Source organism: Aedes aegypti, chromosome 3, assembly GCF_002204515.2.
Source record: "Aedes aegypti strain LVP_AGWG chromosome 3, AaegL5.0 Primary Assembly, whole genome shotgun sequence".
Classification (NCBI taxonomy): Eukaryota; Metazoa; Arthropoda; class Insecta; order Diptera; family Culicidae; genus Aedes; species Aedes aegypti.
Window position 1 is genome coordinate 189,571,000 of NC_035109.1, and position 20,687 is coordinate 189,591,686.

Consider the following 20,687-nt stretch of genomic DNA (forward strand, 5'->3'; position numbering starts at 1 on the left):
GATCATCAGTAGAATTCGGGCATACTATGGCCTCCACAAGAAGGTGCGGTCAAAAAGATTCACACCCGTACCAATTGTACCATGTATAAATCGCTCGTAAGGGCGGTAATCTTCTACGGGCATGAAACGTGGACGATGCACGAGGAGGACTTGCTAGCACTCGGAGTCTTCGAACTTTGGGTGCTTAGGACGAATATTTTGCTCGTTGGATTAATATCAAAGAGTGACTTAAAAATATTGAAAATTTGATGATTACGTAAGGAAAAATTTATCAAAAATTAGGAATTTAGTTCTTTAAAAAAAAATTAGAAGAACAACACCGGTAAGAACTTCTTTTGATTGAGTATGAGTTCAGCTCATACATTTCAAATCTGATCACTTAAAAAATATGGCGTCTTCGGCAAAGTTGGTCAGTAGCGCAAGGGCTATACTCCACTGCACTGTGACGCCACGCATCAATTTTGACAGGTACTGGTCCTGTTGTTTACAGTTTGGACTTAGTCTTATTTTCGAATCATTCTTAATTTCGTGAAAGTTTGCTGCGATGAGAGGTCAAATCCACTGCAGATACCCACAGATCGTATTATTCTATCTTCCTACCGTGGAAAATCGTCACCATCAGCATGCTGGTGATAGAAATGCGAAGATGAAAAAATGATGGAAAAAACGACTAAGTCCGAAACGTAAACAACAGGACCAGCAGCTGTCAAATAAGTGAGGTTAGGCTCGTCATATGCAGCGCTCTATAATTGTGCGACCATAACACTGCCACAAGGCGGAGATAGTGAGCACGAAACTTTTGATTTGCGGATAGCTCAGTAGGCGGACTACTTAGAAAGATTGCGTCTTGGGCAAAGCTGTTCAGTAACACAAGGGCAAGTATAATTTGAGCCGAAAGATTCGAGGTTTTGCCACCAGGCGGCGCTAGCGAGCATGAAACATTTGTTTGCCCTTATGTACTGAACTGACGCCATCTTTCTAAGTGGTCCGGCTATTGAGCTATCCGCAAAACAAAAGCTCCACGCTCACTAGTGCCACCTGGTGGCAAAATCTGGAAACTTTTGGCTCAAATAATGTTAACGCTTGTGCTACTGAACAACTTTGCCAAATCACCGCCTTTCTATGTGATCGGGCTACTGAGCTATGCGCAAAACAAAAATTCCATGATCACTAGCACCGTGGTGGCGTAATTCCGTATCAAAACGACCACCGCATGTCAGCCCTTATGCTACTGAACAACTGTTTCGAAGATACCAACCTTCCAAAACATCAAGATCACGAGATATCATATATGTTACAAAGTTTGCATTCTTATCCTTTAATGTTCATACAGTGCAAATCAGAAAAAGCGTCCATACCGGCCAAATTAGCGTTAGCGTAGTTACGGTATACTTCGTAGATTGGATACTAGCAACATTCATGTTTCTTTTTAATAATCTCATCCTGACTACTTTCAAGAACAAGGCAGGGGAGTATACCTTGTTCAAATCATAAAAAAGAATACTAAAAGCATGAATATCGCTATTCCCGGCCACGCCCATCTTTACCGTAACTTGGGATAGGGGAAGGAAATGTTGATGTAGCACTTACTTAATGAGAGGCCACCGACTCAGCGACACCCTCATAAGTGCTACGGAGTTGGAGGTTGGGGAAGGTATATTGTCAGGATTCGCCTTGAAAGCTGGCGATAGACCATAAATATTTGTTGTTTAAGCGTTTTCAAATTAATCTTTTGAATGCCGGCAATCAAAAGAGAAAACAATAGCTTATTTATAGTATAAATAGTATTTCGCGAAATGCTTGTCGATTGTGCAGTAATATTTTTGCTCAATAACCAGTAAAAAGCAAAACCGATCCCTCCAGGGTCATCGGATTGTATAAAATAACGATACGCGTAAAAAAATCACGCCTATTGAAAAACTGTATTGTGCCCATTGAAAAACTGTACTGGGTGGTACTGTATTTTTAGATAATCGAAAAACGAAAGGAAGCGCGTTCGAACTAAACACCCTAGGATAACACAGTCGGTTTTTCTGCTCAAAATTATACGAAAAGCAGAATCGATCCCTCCAGGGTCATCGAACGGTTAAAAAGCATCCACGACCGATTGTTAGTTGCGTAACACCCGCCCGGACAGAATGCGCAATCTGAACATAATTATCAAACTCCGAAAATAACATTTTCCGTTCAAGAAACGATCAGAAGTTCCACGACGCGGACAAAAACGATCCGGAAGGCTCACAAAAGAAAAAGTATCATACTGGAACAAACTCACCGGATTGATTCTCTAAATTTATGTGCTGCCTGTCACTTCCGGATGGTTCGATGAACTTAGGGCAGCCAAAAACCAACAGTACTGAGGACACAAATCAAACAAATCACTTTTCACTATTCCATTTCTGAATGTAAAAACTGTCCTGCTTGGGCCTCACGAAGCACTACCAAAAAGCGTCCATACCGGCCAAATTATTAACTAAAAGGATGATTCTCAACTCCTAAAGGTAGATCGTACTTAGCACTGAAACTTCACCGAAGACAGTACTGTGCTATCTCTTATGGCTCTTATATCTCTTATGGCTACTTATTATCTCTTACTACGAGATATTAAATAACACCCCCAAAGTGATGAAATCCCATAAGCTCTAGGTCTCCTATAATGCCCCCCAACCATGTGTCTAGTAGGAGACCTGACTGTAACTCGTTTTACAAACTAAACTTCTAAGTTTTACGAACTAATTCAATTTATGAACCTCCGATTTAGTTTTCAATTTGAAGTTCCAGTGTATATTAACGGGGTGTATATTGTACTAATGGCTATTTGATTAGCTTAATATAATAATATATCACTCTAATCATGATATTCTTCTTCTTCTTCGTAATGACTAACTGGGACAGAGCTCAGCTTAGTGTTCAATGAGCACTTCCACAGTTATCAACTGAGTTTTCTTTGCCAAAGTTACCATTTTCGCATTTTTTTTATATTTAAAAAGACACCTACACGTTAATGCTTCCAGTGGGCATTTTGCCCTTTGAAGGAAGCACCACACTAGACAACGGACTAGCATGCAACGCCCAGTGGTACATTCGGAGAACATTCCTCACGAAAAGTTTTCCGGCCTGCAGCGGGAATCGAACCCACACACCTTAGCACGATGCGGCTAAATGCCTGGTGACACTAACCGCACGGCTACGAAGCCCACTATATCGTGTGGCAAGTGCGATGATATTCTATATCCAGGGTAGTCAAGGAAATTTCCATAACGAAACGATCCTGGACCGTCCATGAATCGAACCCAAACAACTTCAGCATGGTTTTGCTTTGTTGCCGCAGAACCACTCGGCTAAGAAGTCCCCCCTCTTATATGGTCTCTCGAAATCTTAATCCACATCCTTCAAAGTCAAATATTAAAATCGTTCGTAGGTTAAAAAAATACTTTAACTAAACATCCTTTTTTATCATGCACAATGGGTTTGGACGTCAACGGAAATTTTATTATTCTTCATCGCTCGGAGCTCCATTAAAGGCACAATTGATTATGTATGAAAGGATAATTTTCGTTATAGAAGACGGAGGTGAAAACTCGTGAAAAATCGGCGTAAAAATAACTTCATCGCATTCCACTGCTGGAGCGCAAAGTTGAACGTTGTTTCAAAGGCAGGCGACCGTGTTTTTCCGAAGAGGTGTAAAGCATTCTGTTGGGCGAATTGGTGAAGTGGCAAAGTAAGTGTTAGAAGTTGTGCTGCTACGGTCTTTATATATATTTGCTCACGAAACGGGTTTCGAGCTCAAGTGCCTCGAATCGCATTGAATTATGATTAATTTTGACTAAATCTAGCTAATTTACTCCTAGCTAGTGCAATTAGCTCCGGGCGTCATAATCAATATTTAATCAGGATGCCAATGGAAATTTTTCATCAAAGTGATCAGGAATCTTGGAAACAATCAACGGAATTGAGACTTAAAAGCCAGACTATAATTATCATCGAATATTAATGAAGCGATGAATTTTTCATCAGCGGTGAATGAATATTTCCAACTTTCCAAACGATAGCAAATAAAATCGAAGAAAAATGTAAGCTTTTATCAAGCCATTCCACCATCGTGGTGCGTCCATTTGATGGTTCGTTTACTTGCTGATCAGAACGAGTTCTTGAGCAGGGATTCGCAAGCTGAGAGTTTCAAATTAGTAACGAAGCAATTGTAACTCTAATTGAAATTCTCTAGGGCTCGTTAGTGAGGCAATTATTAACTTATAAAATTTTATGCAATTTGACTTTTTTTTTCATTTAAAAAATTACACTGAAAATGGGGTGGCCCAAAGTTTTTGTATGGGAATGTAGTACCTACTATAATGATAAAATGTACTTAACAATCAAAAGCGGAAGAAACACGTGCCCCGTGGACTATACTTGTAATACTCCCTGTTTGGAAAGTCAGCATCGAGTCCCGCAAGGAGAGTTTATTTTAAAGAGCAATACCGGCACCGCGGGATTCCCCTCCACAAGATTTAACTCTTGCCTCGATTTTTCACTGCTCGCCACAGGATAAAAACGCACAAGTGGGGTGTTATCGCGGCCGTGGCACTTTTACTGGTTTTTCGCGCGAAATCAAGTGGACCGAAAGAAATGTGTTTATAGGGGAATGGCAGGATAACCTGTCGTCACCCAATTTCGTTCGTTTGGCTACCACCTGCCTTCTCGTGGAGAAAGTTCGCGCTTTTCCCTTTCCTTCGTCCAATTTGTTCAACTTTGTTGTCGAGTTCAACGAGTAGCTAAGACAGGAGCCTTTTGCGTGACATTCGTTTTCTCTTTCGATGCCGTCTGGCATCTATACGGTGGCAAACAAGGCGCGGAAATACACTCAGCGATCATTACGGAAAATTATTTTTCCGAGATTTTTGCTGTGGAGCGTAATTGGGTGAAAATGAATATTTAATGCATTGTTATTGGAGCAATTTGGATACTTTCAGAACAGAGAAGTAGTGCTCGGTCAAGTATTCTGTGAATGAGTTACCGATGAGGAAATTATTAATTTTGAAGATAACGCTGTTACTTGATAGTTATGGCAGTGATTTTCGTTACTAATGGGAATGACTGGATAAAAAGGTAATTAAATTATTAAAACTGTTGGAAAATACTATTTCTTTGGTAATCATTCGAAATGGATTACACTGATGATATACTGGAAAAAAAAATACTTATTTCTAATCCTACAAGTAGGCAATCTGATAATTTTCCGTTGAAACCAACCATGTTTACGTGGTAACGACGGGCTTTACTTAGCCTTGCTGTAACGTCTACGGATATAAAGCAAAACCATGCTGAAGTTGTCTAACTTCGATTCCCGGTCAGTCCAAGATCTTTTCGCAATGGAAATTTCTTCGACTTCCCTGAACATTTAAAAGCAAGGAAGGCTTTGTGGAAGCACGAGAAGCAGGTTCTGTCCAATACAGAAAAAAATACTTAAATTTCAACTGAAGTTTACTGTAAAAATAAATCAAATTCGTGTATTGTTACAGCAACATGTAAACTTAAATGAATATACATTCAATTTTCAACCAAAAATGCTGAATATTACCTGATCGTGTAAATTTAAAATGAATTCGATTGAAAAATAATGGATTAGTCGTTGAAATTTAGGTTTATCTTGATGCTCAAATATGTGCATGAAAATAAACTTAAATCTACAACGTTTTTTTTAGCTGTGTAGTGTGGATGTAATCCTAAGAAAAAGAAGATGTTAACGGCATAATCTACTGTGGTTCTTACGATACGTGAGTAAAATAATAACTTTTATATTACACTCAATCTTCTTATTTTCCTTTCTTCTTATACTATATTCCCTGAGACTGATTCAGTGTTCTCAGAGCTATAGTGATAATAGTAAGCACTAATTTGATATACAGTTGAAATATGTATGTGCTTTTCGTTGATGAAGTAAGTCGGGACAATAGTCTGATTTTAGTGTAATTATTAATAGTGCTATAAAACAGAAATATGTTGTTTAAGGCCAACAAATACTGCACGGCGGACTTTCAGACTATTGGAAACATTTTTTATGAACAAGTTGGTGTATGAGTACTTATCCAAATTGAATTATTACAGGTTTGAAATTGATAGGTAGTCTAATTTTAACTTTTAACCGAACACACAGTGTAGCAAACCGACAGAGAATTCTGTACCTTGTGAACGCAACGAGTAATCCTTGAGAAAATACCCGTTTCTTATGTAAAATTGTCTAAGGAATTGAATGAAAGTAGGTCTGATGACCGACCTGATTGTTGTCATGTCCATGTTATCCAAATTCCCCATATTTTTAAGGTTTATGATATGAATTCTCACATAATATGCACGGAAACAATGTATGAGCTATTGAACTAATGTTTTGAGACGATAGAAATATAAATATGTGAGTGCAGGAGTCGGACCTGATCGCACAGCTCGTTATTATGCCGATTTCATCCAAATTCCCAATTTTCTCTGGTTTTCCATATGATTCATCATATGGATGCGTTTTTTAAGCGATAAAAGTCTAGAGAAGCGAGTACATGATTCAAAAATGACCGCTCAGATCAGTATCATGCTCATTATACCAGATTTCCCAAATTTATCAGGTTTTAGTATAAGAAAGTGAGTGTATAAATTATAACTGTCCGCACGGATCAGTAGGAGAATTCGGAGTAAAACCGACACCCTAAGCTTATTGATAAAATTTGTATACTTTCGCTTGTTAAACGAACCTAAAATTGTTGTAAAATCACATATTGGTTATAAATTTCCCTGAATTCCCCTTCCTGTAAAGGATTATTCATATATTACGTAAATTATTGAGGAGAGGCCAAATTTCCACTGAATATATGTGAAAATTTCAAATGCCCCATGCTAAGATTATAAAGTTGGGGTGAATACATATGGATATTATTTATTATTAGCTGCTATAGCGCAGAGGGCGCTTCAACTCGCAGGCGTTAATGAGGGTGTCTCATAAAAAAATTGGCAGTTTACTCCTTTTAAAACAACAATTTGATAAAAATAAAAACACACAGCTTTTTTATTTGGAAAATAAAATAGCGGTGTTTTTTTTATTTTCTTCGATTTATCTATTTAAAAAGAGAAAACTGCTTTTTAAGTTTTGAATTTTGCACAATTTTTACTTGGGCCTTAAATATGTATTCCAAACACACAAGAACCAACATGCATTTGCACGTGTTTAGTGTGTGTGTCCCATTTCAACTAAAATGTTGAATGAAGAGGTTTAAACATTGTTCTGTTTAAAAAATGTGTCTGTAAATTTGTACAGATGTTTACTTTCTTTACAGATCAATGCTGTTTAGAAGGTAATCAAAATCAGAATAAATATTTTAGTTCCATAATGAATAGAATTTTGTATACATTATCTGATTATTTTCCAGGTTTGAAGATTAATAAATAACATTGAACTACAACGATTGAACTAAGAGCAGGACAAGCACCACCTCGGAAGTTCGGAAGACAATTCTCAAAAAATTTAAAATAATGTTAAATAAGTCCCAATATGATATCTGATACTCTCAAGTGGTTTTCTATCAAATTGCAAAAAATGTTGTACGCAACTCGTTACAGAATTCTTTTTATACAATTCGTTCTGTAAAAATCATCATTCTGCAACTTGTTACGTTAACTACTATTTTGTAAATTGACGCTTATATATCGGTAATCCAATCCAATGGACCAAGTGACATTTTTGATATTTTGAGAAAAATGGGTTTAAAGTCTAACGCTCTGTAATTTTTGAACTCGTTTAAATTTCGGTTCAATATTTTTACACGTCTTTATGTTACTTTCAAACAATATAATGTGAAGTGATAATCATGAAAAATCATAATCCAAACCTCTGATAGAACGATTTTTTGATGGACTATGTGTACTTGGTCCACTCTGACTGAACCAAAGACCACCGTTCAGTGAGCTGGTTCACTCTGACTGAACAATTTCTTGAAAAATAACAATCATTTAATGCTTGCATGGTCAAATTGGGTGCATATCTCTAAGATAAACAGATTATCAAGACCCTTCGACACCAGTATCGTAAATTCTTAAATAACATATATAGTAAATACCAAAATCAGTGGCATTACGATAGCTTGAAAAGTAAGGTTTCGCAGAGTCAGGGCGTTGAAGACCAGAAATATTCAAATATGCGTTCAGTCAGAGTGGACCAAGTAAAAATCTTGAGTACCGACCAAAATATGCTGGTCCAATAAGCGGATCGTAGGACATGCCATACATACACCATAGAACTACCGTAAATTTCTATCGGACTCTTAAATTGACTCATAAAATGCGATAATCAATCATTTTATTGCTTTTCAACACTTGGTCCGCTCTGTCTGCACAGAATTTGTTGCAATTTCTGACCACCCATCCGAATATGGTTAATGTTCAAAAACAAAATCAAATGCATCGAATCATGTAATATTTATAAATTTCTTTTGATGGATAAGTAGAAGAATGATTCGATGTCGAAAAATCTGACAAATCTCCTGAAATGTCTTTCATTTCCTCGCATTCCTAAGCGCGTTGATCATTTTCGCTGTTATGGTAATATGCACTTGGTCCATTCTGACTGCACACTTTTATCGATTTTTGTTGATCATCCAAAGTAAATTTATTACATATCTCTCACAGATTACAGCATTTTTCAAATCTGATCAAAGTGTAACGGAGGTAAAATAATTTTGCATCTAATGAGAGAATAATCCAATTTTCTCAAGTTTTGTACTTGGTCCCCTCTGACTTAACGGCGACCAATTATGGGTGAAATTATGAAAAAAAAAAAAATCCACGTGCTCGGCTGGGATTTGAACCCAGGACTCTTGTATGCTAGACGAGCGCTTTACCAACTAAGTTACCGAGCCACTAGTGACCCAATAACTGAGTTGGTAACAAGTTTAGAATTCAAATCCCACGCTCGTAGCAGTTACTGAATTCTCTCAAATGAAGAGTAAAGGTCGTCTCTAGGACTTTTTTTTCTTTTTTATATGTATTTTTAAGACTGCATCTATTGGTTAATCCACTACCGGAACACGACGGCAACTACTGGTGAAAGGGAACTAAATTTTTGCGGAAAACTAATTATTTATATGATTTTTTGATCAGATAAAAAGCACAGGATGGCCAACAAATTTGCATTTCGAAATACCCGCTCTTGATCCGGTTTTTTTTTATTTTGCTAATCAACTCAACTTCAATTCTCTCATTTTTTTCATGAAAATGAAGGGACCTCTAAGGCAAATAATTTTAGGGTGAAAATGAAACAAAGCCCCACGTGTAGAAAAACCTTATTTATTCAACACTGAGTCGATTTGTTGGAGAATTACTCTAATACTTCAATGAATACGTTTGAGTGACAAAATTTGACCAATGCGTTCGAGTGCCAAAATCTTCTGAATGAATTTATTCAATTTTGACTCAAAACATTGAGTCAAAACAATTAGAGAAAGGTTAAAAAAAATCATGATAGTAGTGGAAATATTACAAGAATATTTCGAAACACGGCTAGCGCTATTGTGAGAAAAGTGATTTTTTTTAAAATGCATAGTGTATTAAAGTAGAAAAAATCAAAGCATTCCATGTTACTTACTCATATTCACAAATGCTGAACTACAATATATTCAAACATAACGACTTTCCATAATTTGTGATTTGTAGATTTATAGCTCGAAATGTTCGTTCAAAACGATTTTCCCGGTTACCATCTCCAATTCTCGGTTTTCCGGAATCGAATTTCTGCCTTTTTCTCGCTTTTCCCGTTTTTCCCAGTTATGTGGCCACCCTGAAAGCAGACTTAACTAGAGTCGATCCATTCGCGAAAAAATAGCAGTTTTTTCTTAGCTAGCTTCTTGATGGTGACCTCTGAATTTAAACGAGCGGTGCGCTAATGGTGAAAACATATTTTTCCTGATATATTTAAAGATGGCGGCCAAATTTAAAATGATCGCGAAAATAATTCCATATGAAAGCTACATCCTTCTTACATACGATGCCACTAAGTTTAGGCTTTCCTTAACCGAGTGGGTAGAGTTCGCGGCTACAAAGCAAAGCCATGCTGAAGGTGTCTGGGTTCGAATCCCGGTCGGTCCAGCATCTTTTCGTAATAGAAATTTCCTTGACTTCCCTGGGCATAGAGTATTATCGTACCTGCCACACGATATACGTGTGCGCAAACGGCAACTTTGGCATAAAAAGCTATCAGTTAATAACTGTGGAAGTGCTCATAAGATTTAACTTCCTTGAAAAATGTTTAGCTAGCTAGCGTACGAGGGTTCTTCTTCTTCTTTCTGACGTTACGTCCCAACTGGGACAAAGCCTGCTTCTCAGCATAGTGTTCTTATGAGCACTTCCACAGTTATTAACTGAGAGCTTTCTTTGCCGATTGACCATTTTTGCATGTGTATATCGTGTGACAGGTACAAAGATACTCTATGCCCTGGGAATCGAGAAAATTTCCTTTACGAAAAGATCCTCGACCAGCGGGATTCGAATCCACGACCCTCAGCATGGTCATGCTGAATAGCTGCGCGTTTACCGCTACGGCTATCTGGGCCCGAGGGTTCTACAAACATTAATTAATTAAAACACATCTTCTCTAGTTTTGGCCTATTCTAGCGAACTAAAACAAAAATTGAAATTATATCGATATGCGCGATGGCAGTCGGGTTTCTCAACCATAACAGACGCAACCACTTTTTTGACAAAATAAGGTGCAAAGACAAGTTATAAAATAGAACATATTAAAAAATATTTTTATGAGTTTTTGCGATTTGATTTTTTAAAATTTTTGATTGTGTTTGAACCTTAAGTAATGTATTGAATAGACTTGGAAAGAAATATAATTAAAAAAACATCGGGGATTTTTTTTCACCAAAAAGTTTGAGGTTTGTTAAAGCAAGACATCTAGAAAGTTTAAACGTTTTTTGGGAGAGGTTTTCAAACATATTTGGCTGAAGTTTGGCTTAATTTTAAAATCAATTGTCGCTCTTGAAAGATATTAAAGTGCAAACCAATTGACAATTGCTTTGGATTTAAATATATTTCATTATGATTTTGTATTGTAGTTTTGCGTTGGAGTCTTTTAGTGGATTTAAACATTGACAGCTTTTTACAGGTGGCTGTCAAACTCATTTCATCAAATAAAAAAACTTTTAGATTTGATGAACGAACTTCCGTCCAAAATTAAAAAGGATATAAACTAACTGTCTTTAGAAAATTTGGTTGTGGTAAACCGCACAAAGCGCCAAAAACTTAATTTTGAGATATTTAACTTAAAATCCTAAACTGTTTACTACGTACGTATTATGTTTTGAAGTTTTTTTTTCAGCTTCAAACTTTCATAAATCTCATCAAACTTCAAGAGTCGCTTGAGATAATTCGATCGATATTGCTAGAGTTAACGTAACATAATTTTGCTTTCCACGTGGAAAAGGTAATTAATACCAGAGGGATACCAGAATATCAGAATTTATTGATGACAAAAGGGTGTATGGGTCGGAAATTTCGATTAATTTATACAGGGCGTTAAGATGCTCCAGGGTATTTATAGAACTCAAAAATGTAGATTGATGTCCAACAAAACGTTGAGATGCACCTGATCTATGTGGACTAAGGTCAAGGGCAATCTACAAGGCATTAAGATGATGAATACATGAAACAATATCGAATTACTCCAGGAAGTGAATACAGCGCAACAATTTCGATTGATATCATACAGGGCGTTAAGATGCAACTGATCTACGTATGATACGGTCAAATTACTGGCGTAGATACCGCTTAGAATTTGCAACTGATGGCAAACAGAGCGTTCAGATGCACCTGATCTACATAGGATAAAGTCAAATTACACGCACTTAAATCTCGCAAAGATCTGTGTACAATAAAGTCAAGTTTCTCCAGGGCATTTATATAGCTTGATTGAATGATGACATATAGGGCGTTAAGATTCATATGATCTACATGAAAAAAGGTCGAATTACTCCAGGGCATTGAGAAAGCTCGCAATTTTAAATTGATATTCTACAGGGTGGTGGGATGCACCTTATCCACGTAAGGCAAGGTGAAATTGCTCCAGGGCGTTGATACAGCTTGATCGATTGATGTCAAATAGAGCGTCAAGATGCATCTGATCTACATGTAGATCATCAATTGAAAATTCCAAACTTTAACAACGCCTTGGAGTAATTCGATCATATTTCATATATGAAATATGATCGAATTATTTCAATTGATTTTCAATTGATGTCTTACTAGGCGTTAAGATGCACTTGATCTACATAGGACAAGTAAAATTACTTCTGTGCGATTATACATTTCGGAGATGATCCAGATCGCAATGATCTATGTAGAATAGGGGCAAATTACTGCAGGGCGTTCATATGGCTGGATCAATTGTTGGTTTACAGGGCATCAGGATGAATCTAATCTACGTGGAATAATGTCAAATTACTCCCTGGCGTTGATAAAGCTTGGTATTTTCAACTGATGTCCTACAGGGCGTTAAGATGCATCTGATCTACATACGTGGAATAAGGTCAAAACACTTCAGGGTGTTGATTAAGCTTGTAATTTGCAATTGACGTTTTACATGGCGTTAAGGTGCACCTGATCTACATGAAATAAGTTCAAGTTATTCCAGGGCGTTGATTAGGCTTGGAATGTACAATTTATTTCCCACAGGGCGTTAAGATGCATTTGATCTACATAGTACAAGGTCAAACTACCTCAGGGCGTTTATACAGCTTGGAATTATTAAAGGGCGTTTAGATGCAGCTTATCTATGTGAGACAAGGTCAAATTATGTCAGGGCGTTTATACAGGTTGACAACTCCGATTGGTGTCCTACAGGGCGTTAGGTTGAACCTGATCAACGTTAAGCAAAGTCAAATTACTTCTGGTCGATGATACAGCTTGAATTTTCAATTGAAGAGCGTTAAGAAAAAAAATCTGAGAAAAGCTTCTTAGTCGTCGACTAAGCGCGATTAAGCAGGACGACAGGGCTGCGCAGAACAAATAATGACATTTTAAAAATTTCACATGCCAAATAGTTAAAGAATAACAGAGACATATTGCAGCTGCTGTTGCTTCTTGTTATCCAATATGATTTTGTTGTTTATTTTGGCAGTTTATTGGTAGCGTCAGTCGTAATGTCATTCGAAACACAACATTTCACAAGTTTAGATAGAGCGTGGTGGAAACTGCATGAAAATCTGCTCATAACATGAAAAATCATAGTGTGTCGAGCTTACCCACAGTGTTGCCTTGTTTCCCTGATTTCCCCTATCATGCTCATTTTGCCCGAATTCATCATTTTATTATGATTTCTTATATGATATGAAGGGAAACTGTGTATGAGCTATTGATTTTTTTTTCAAAGCGATTATAGTCAAAAGAAAGAGAGCGCTGGCTTTAAATTTTATCGCACGGATCATTATCATCCTCATTTTATTCAAATTCCTCAATTTATCAGACTTTTGAAAGGACTTCTTAGCTGAAAGGAAGCTGAAAATGACCTACAGAAATTTATTTATTTACAATTGTGATTTATTTATTTATAATTAACAAACTCCATCTGACTTATGTCTTGATGAAGTACAAAAAAAATTTGCTTTAGAGTAAACACGAATAAACTAAAACAAAAAACAACTACAGTGTAAAATACAAAACTTAGGGGGGTTCGTAGCCTTGAGGTTACGCTTTCGCTTCATAAGCGGAAGGTCATGGATTCAATTCCCAGCCCCTCCAAAAAATAACCCGTCCAGCCACCAGAAGACGCTGCACGGAGGACCGTGCATAGGGGAGCACATCCATCCTCCGTCAGTATCAGATGGCGACTGAGACAAACTGACCCACTTCGCAGGCAGCTAGCCTCAAACGACTCAGGAACACGGCAAAACGAACCACCGCAAGAGCAATGGACTATGGCTTATGGAAATCGATTGGACCAACAGCAGAGCACTCTCCTACCTGCTCGGTGTGAGAGCAAAAGAGCAGAAGAGAGTGAAAGCAGATGTAAATATAGATTAGTTAAAAATAGTACTGTATCGGTAAGGAAGATACAGATAAAAACTGATTCCGGCACAGTAGTGGCCACGAGCACGGAGTGCCTTAAAAAAAAATACAAAACTTACTTATGTCGAATTCGTTTTTGAACCTAGGTTGGAACTGGCGCAACCCGTTCTGAATCACAGTTTCAACCCCAACCCGATTCGGGTTCGACCGAACTACAATTCATTTGACATTGGTTGTGTTGATCACCGACCCAGTTCCTAAAAACGAAAACGACATTAGTACACATAAAAAACAAATAACTGCTCGGCTTGTCTCGTGCGGAATTGTGACGAAAATCGTTGCTGTACTGCAGAGACAGGCATGTTGAAGTCAAACAGGTGAACAACGCTACTGGAAGTATTCGGCATGAAGCGAATCGGATCGTGCTGTCCATAACGACTCTTACGGCCTTCCAATCGGAGAAAACTGTGTCTTCGAAGGGATCTTTCAGGAGCATTGAAATTTATTCTGTTCTCTAATGTGTAAATATCCAGTAGCTGACATCGATCGTGATAAGAGGTAAGGTGCGTTCCATTACGCCATGGAAGGTTCCTTAGTGCAAAGCGCACAAACTTTCCCTGCACTATATGTGATATAATATCATCACAGTGAAAACGGAATGTGAGTTTTGCACCGATATCTCGTACACGTTGTACCTGTTGAAATAAACGACTACAAAACACACCGCAGGCTATTAGCTGGCACCTACTCATTACATCACTAATCGTTACATCACTGCAGGGTGTGTGATGTACCTGCTCTCCAACACTACTCTTCATCACACAACCTCCGAACTACACATCTGTCAACGAGCTCTTTCCGTCCTTTAAGCTCCTTCTGGCACCAAGCTCCTCCTAGCCTTGAGCTCCCCCTGGTCAGCTGCATCATCCTCTTGGTCAATCGCACCGTCCTACAAGCTCCTCTTGACTTCCGAGCTCGACCTCTCTGATCAGCCAGAATCCGCACCTTCAGCGTTCTCAGTATATTGGGCACCTCGTCCAAGCCACCTCCCGTGCAGACTTCACCTCCTCAGCGAGATTCTGCCTCCTCGTCCAAATGCTTCCTCGTGGTCCTCATTGAAGCCGCCTCAGCGTCCTCCAGGCGTTCCTGGGCCTGTAGAAAAATAAAACTACAAAACAGACTTTCGCTCCACACGCACGCTACTGACTGATATCACAACCAGCCAGCACCTCATGCCTGGGTACATACATATTTCTAATCTTCTCACTAATCGTTACCTCTATGAAGGCTCCCCCAGATCTAAGCGACTTTTTACGGCGACAGCGACAAAAAATCGTCGCGATTTGGCGGATGTTTCGCTGCATGCACTGTATTGGAGCCACACTAGGATTAAGAGCATAAGTATCTCCTACTCCCATATATTCGCACGTACTCACTATTCTAAAATTACCAGAACCAATACCTATCTCATTTGTTCCTACTATAAGTGCATTATTATCAATTATTCTTCCTCATCACTAGCACTCTGCTAGCGAGAGAAAAGCGATTTCGATCTTCGGAGAGGCCTTTTTTCAGTTTCCCTTTTGGACTCAATGTGTCATATATTACGATATGAAAACCATTACCAGTTAGTTAAATACAAACTACCGAACAGTACGCATCTACTTTACATCTACGTACTTTCCCGTCGAGAATAAATCTCTGTCCGCAGTTAGTCCGTATAGTAAACGTGACGTGTGTGATTCGCGAAGTGAAAGAACAACTCCCGATTAAAAAGGGTCTCCCAAAGTCCGCCGCGGTTACACACTGTTTGATGAGCGTGTCTAAGCCACAGCGGCGCGATTTCGCAGCGATTCGCGTCGTTCCAGTCAAGATGGTTCCATAGAAGAGTGCTTGCCACGACACAACAACGAAATCGCGACGATATTTTGTCGCTGTCACCGTAAAAAGTCGCGTAGATTTGGGAGAGCCTTAATTCTTACCAATAAACATCTCCACTGCAGGGTGTGTGATGAACCTGCTCTCAAACAGTACCCGCTCCAGGAATTAGCGACACATCGTTGACGAAGATGGAAAATAGAAGTGGACCGAGATTACTGCCCTGCGGTACTACTGATACATTGCGGAAGTGTGTGGAGTGTGGAGTCTGTGGAGATCCTATTTTAACACACAGTGATCTGCCAGTAAAGTATGATCGGAATCATTCTATACAGTCTTGAGATATTCCAATCTTTTCCAACTTTTTCAGTAGTATTCAGTGATCAACCGGATCTAAAGCAGCCTTCAGATCAAGCTAAACAGCGTCTACCTGCTTTCCATCGTCCATTGTTTGCAAACACGTTGAGATGAACTGAGCGAGATGAGATGTAACCGACCGTTTAAGAAAAAAAAACATTCTGATCAATTGAAATGTAATGACTGCAACAATTACACAGCGCGTCATTTACAATAATTTCGTAAAATATCGAACAAGTAGAAAGCGAAGTTATCCCGCGATAATTGCTTACATCTCGTTAATACCCGTTTTTGTAAATTGGAAACAGGATTGAATGTTTCCAACGCGACGGAAACTGTTTACGTTGAAGGACAGATTGTAGATTACTGCCAGCGGTTCATGTAAAGCAGTAAGACACCGCTTAAGCAACACCGGGGGAATTCCATCTGGCCTAGCGGAGTACGAGGATTTCAGCTTTCTCATCGCCTTGGTTACATTTTCTGCATCGATCCTCATCTTGAAAGGGTGTTGTTGCGGAGTCGTTGAATTGGGCAGCGAAAAATTCGCACTTTTCCACAGCAGAACTAGTAGTGTTGGACCCGTAGTATATCGACGTTGGTAGTCCATCTTCAATCCTCTTTGATCTACTTACTTACTTTTACTGGCTCTACGTCCTTCAAGACATGACCTGCGCTACAATGTTACGCCAACTAACTCGCTCCACGGCTGCTATCTTCCAATTTCTTGATCGCCCCACACTTCCAAGATCCTGCTCCACTTGGTCAAACCACCTAGCTCGTTGCGCTCCCCTTCGTCTTGTACCGGCCGGATTTGAGGTGAACACCATTTTTGCGGGACTGTTGTCTGGCATTCTCACAACGTGTCCCGCCCATCGTACCCTTCCAGCTTTGGTGACTTTCTGGATACTGGGTTCACCGTAGAGTTGCGCAAGCTCGTGGTTTATTCTTCTCCCCCATACACCGTTTTCACATACTCCGCTGAAGATCGTCCTACGCACACGTCGTTCTTCGAGCATTATCCACGTCTCATGCACGTAGAGGACTACCGGTCTTATTAGCGTCTTGTGCATGGTACACTTAGTACGGAAGTGAAGTTTACCAGACCGCAAGGTCTTGTGGAGTTCGTAGTAAGCACGACTTCCGGCAATGATACGTCTTCGAATTTCTCTGCTGCAGTTGTTATCCGACCACCTCGAACTCATCCCCGTCGATCATCACGCGTCTGCCAATGCGAGCTCTTGGTTCCTCCAGCCAGCAGATATTTCGTCTTCGACATATTTACCTTCAATCCAACCCGATCTCCTTCACGTTTCAGCCTGGTATACTGTTCAAAAACCACCTGGAACGTTCTTCCGACAATATCCACGTCGTCAGCAAAGCGAATGAACTGGCTGGATTTATTGAAGATCGTGCCCCACCTGTTTAAGCCCACCCGTTTCATAACACCTTCTAGCGCAATATTGAACAGGAGGCAGGAAAGACCATCGCCTTGTCGAAGTCCTTTGAATGTTTCAAGCGGGTCCGATATTGTACCCGATATCTTCACACAGCACTGTACACTATCCATCGTTGTTTTGATCAGTCTAGTCAGTTTCTCGGGAAAACCATTCTCGTCCATAATCTTCCATAGCTCTTCGCGGTCGATGGTATCATAGGCCGCTTTGAAATCGATGAATAGGTGGTGCGTAGGGACTTGATATTCGCGACTCTTTTTGAGGATCTGCCACAACATAAAGATTTGGTCTGTCGTCGATCGCCCGTCCACAAAACCGGCTTGATAACTTCCCACAAATCTGCTTGCCAGTGGCGATAGACGGCGGAAGATGATCTGGGAAAGCACTTGATAGGCTGCGTCAAGAATGGTGATCGCTCGAAAGTTCTCACATTCTAACTTGTCACCCTTTTTGTATATTGGGTATATTATTCCCTCCTTCCACTCCTCCGGTAGCTGTTCTGTATCCCAGATCCTGGCTATCAATCGGTTCAGATAAGTGGCCAACCTGTCCGGGCTCATTTTAATAAGTTCCGCTCCAATACCAAACTTTCCAGCTGCTTTGTTGTTCTTGAGCTGTTTGATAGCATCCTTAACTTCGCCTGTTGTGGGAGTTAGCACGTCTCCCTCATCAGCCGTACTGAAGAAGCCATTTTTCCTGCTGTCCTGATCTTCCTCCTCTGCGCCGTTTAGGTGTTCATCGTAGTGCTGCTTCCACCTTTCGATCACCTCACGTTCGTCCGTCAAGATACCTCCATTAGAGTGATGCAAATTTTGAAATTTTTGCTCCCCTGTGCTTAAACGACTTATATTATGGTAAATAGCATCCTCCCAAAGTTTGAAATGAATCGAAAGAAATTTGACTGTGCACAGGCCATTTGAAGTTTATATGGAGATTACTATGGAAAACGCCATCCTTTTGTGTTCAGCCCTTTATCTCTTCGTCATATTGTTTTACAGAAAAGTGAACATAATCTTCTCATGTGAAATCCTTTCAGCTACAACTTTGCCGAAGACCACATTTTGATTGGACGTCAGTATAAATTGCAAATCATAATCATAAACTGGGTATGCATTTTGCATGCTCAACCAACTGTCCGGCAGGCAACAGTGGCGTTCCTGGTGGGCAGAATAGATCAAAGTAATCCAGGCTATTATGTTCTACAGCAAAAAAGCAGTGTTGCACTGAAAGTAAGTGAATGATCATCTCAGCATGGTTTAGACTTTGTTATCAAGAATAACAAATTATCCTTACGTCCCATCAAAATGTGGTCTTCGGCAAAGTTGTAGCTGAGAAGATTTCACATGAGAACAGTTTGTTCACTTTTTCGTAGATTATTATTTCAAGCAGTTATACAAAAGCTTTGCCTTTTCATACTAATTTCCATATAAACTTCACTGGCGTGTGCACAACCAAATTTCTTTCAATTCACTTCAAATTTTGTGAGAATGATTTTTATCATAATTGACACCGTTTAAGCATAGGGGAGCAAAAATTTCAAAATTTGCATCAGTCTAACCTCCATCCTTATCCCGGCACATTTTGGCTCGCGGCACAAAGCCTTTGCGGGATGCATTGAGTTTCTTGTAGAACTTACGTGTTTCTTGAGAACGATACAGCTGCTCCATCTCTTCGCACTCCAACTCTTCCAGGCGGCGCTTTTTATCCCGGAATAGATGGGTTTGCTGTCTTCGCTTCTGTTTGTACCGTTCCACGTTTTGACGGGTGCCTTGCTACATCATCATCGCCCGCGCTGCATTCTTCTCGTCCAAAACCGTCTGACACTCCTCGTCGAACCAACCGTTCAGTCGATTTCCTTCCACGAACCCAATGGCACCTTCCGCTGCGTTGAGACTACTCCAGCAGTCCTCAAGAGGGGCTTCGGTGAGCTCTCCCTCTTCCGGCAACGCTGCCTCAAGGCTTTGCGCGTATTCAGTTGTACTTCGGGTTGCTTGAGTCGTTCCAGATTGTACCGGGGCGGGCGTCGGTACCAAATGTTGTTCACAACGGAGAGTCGTTGGCGCACTTCAACCGCCACAAGGTAGTGGCCGTTTTCGTTCGTAAGCTGGTGAGTGCTGAACTTCCCTATAATCGGTCCAAATCCCTCCTCCTGGCCAACCTGAGCGTTGAGATCTCCGATAACGATTTTGACATCATGGCTTGGGCAGCCGTCGTATTCAAGTTCCAGCTGCGCGTAGAAAGCGTCCTTATCGTTATCGTCACTTGCTAGGTGAGGGCTGTGCAGTGCAGTGTGCACGTTGATTATGCTGAAGAAACGGCCTTTGATCCTCAACTTGCACATTATGTTGTCGATTGACCACCACCCAATCACGCGCCTCTGCATTTTGCCCATCACGATAAAAGCTGTGCCCAGCTCATGTCTGTTGCCACAGCTCTGGTAGATGGTATAACCATCCCTATAAGTATGTAACGTGGACCCTTTCCAGCAAACCTACTGCAGCGCTACGATGTCGATCTTGCGGATCCTCAATAATTCGGAAAGAATGCGGGTACTTCCCAAGAAATTGAGAGGCTTACAGTTCCATGATCCGAGTTTCCAATCGTTAGTCCGTTTTCGATGCCTGGGTCTATGCCGATTGTTCCGGTGCGAATTTACATTGTATGCTTCCTGTATGCTGTACTGATGATTTTTACGGCTGGCTTGTAAGGCTTGCACCAACCACCTGTATCGCCGGAGGATCATCGTGCACAGCACTGTTTAGAGTCCCACGCTGGCACTAGGACGATGATCGGCCGCTCCTAACATGGAGAACAGACGCTGTTTTGAGCTGCTCCTAACATTGAGAACAGACTCTCTGATAAGCTACACCCTCAGAAGAGAGGAGCCCCCCTTCCCTGTCAGCATACGACCAAGGTCCCACCAGGATTGGTTACCCGATCTTCCCTACGGTAACT

General features: G+C 40.1%; 1 protein-coding gene across 1 annotated transcript in view; it reads left to right on the top strand.

Annotated features, from left to right (window-relative positions):
* Positions 1–3,581: 3,581 nt before the first annotated feature.
* Positions 3,582–20,687, top strand: part of LOC110679072 — an 86,121-nt gene continuing 69,015 nt past the window's right edge. Inside the window, exon 1 of the mRNA XM_021853015.1 lies at positions 3,582–3,721. The gene's annotated coding sequence lies outside the window, so the exon portion shown is untranslated. The remainder of the gene's footprint in view (positions 3,722–20,687) is intronic.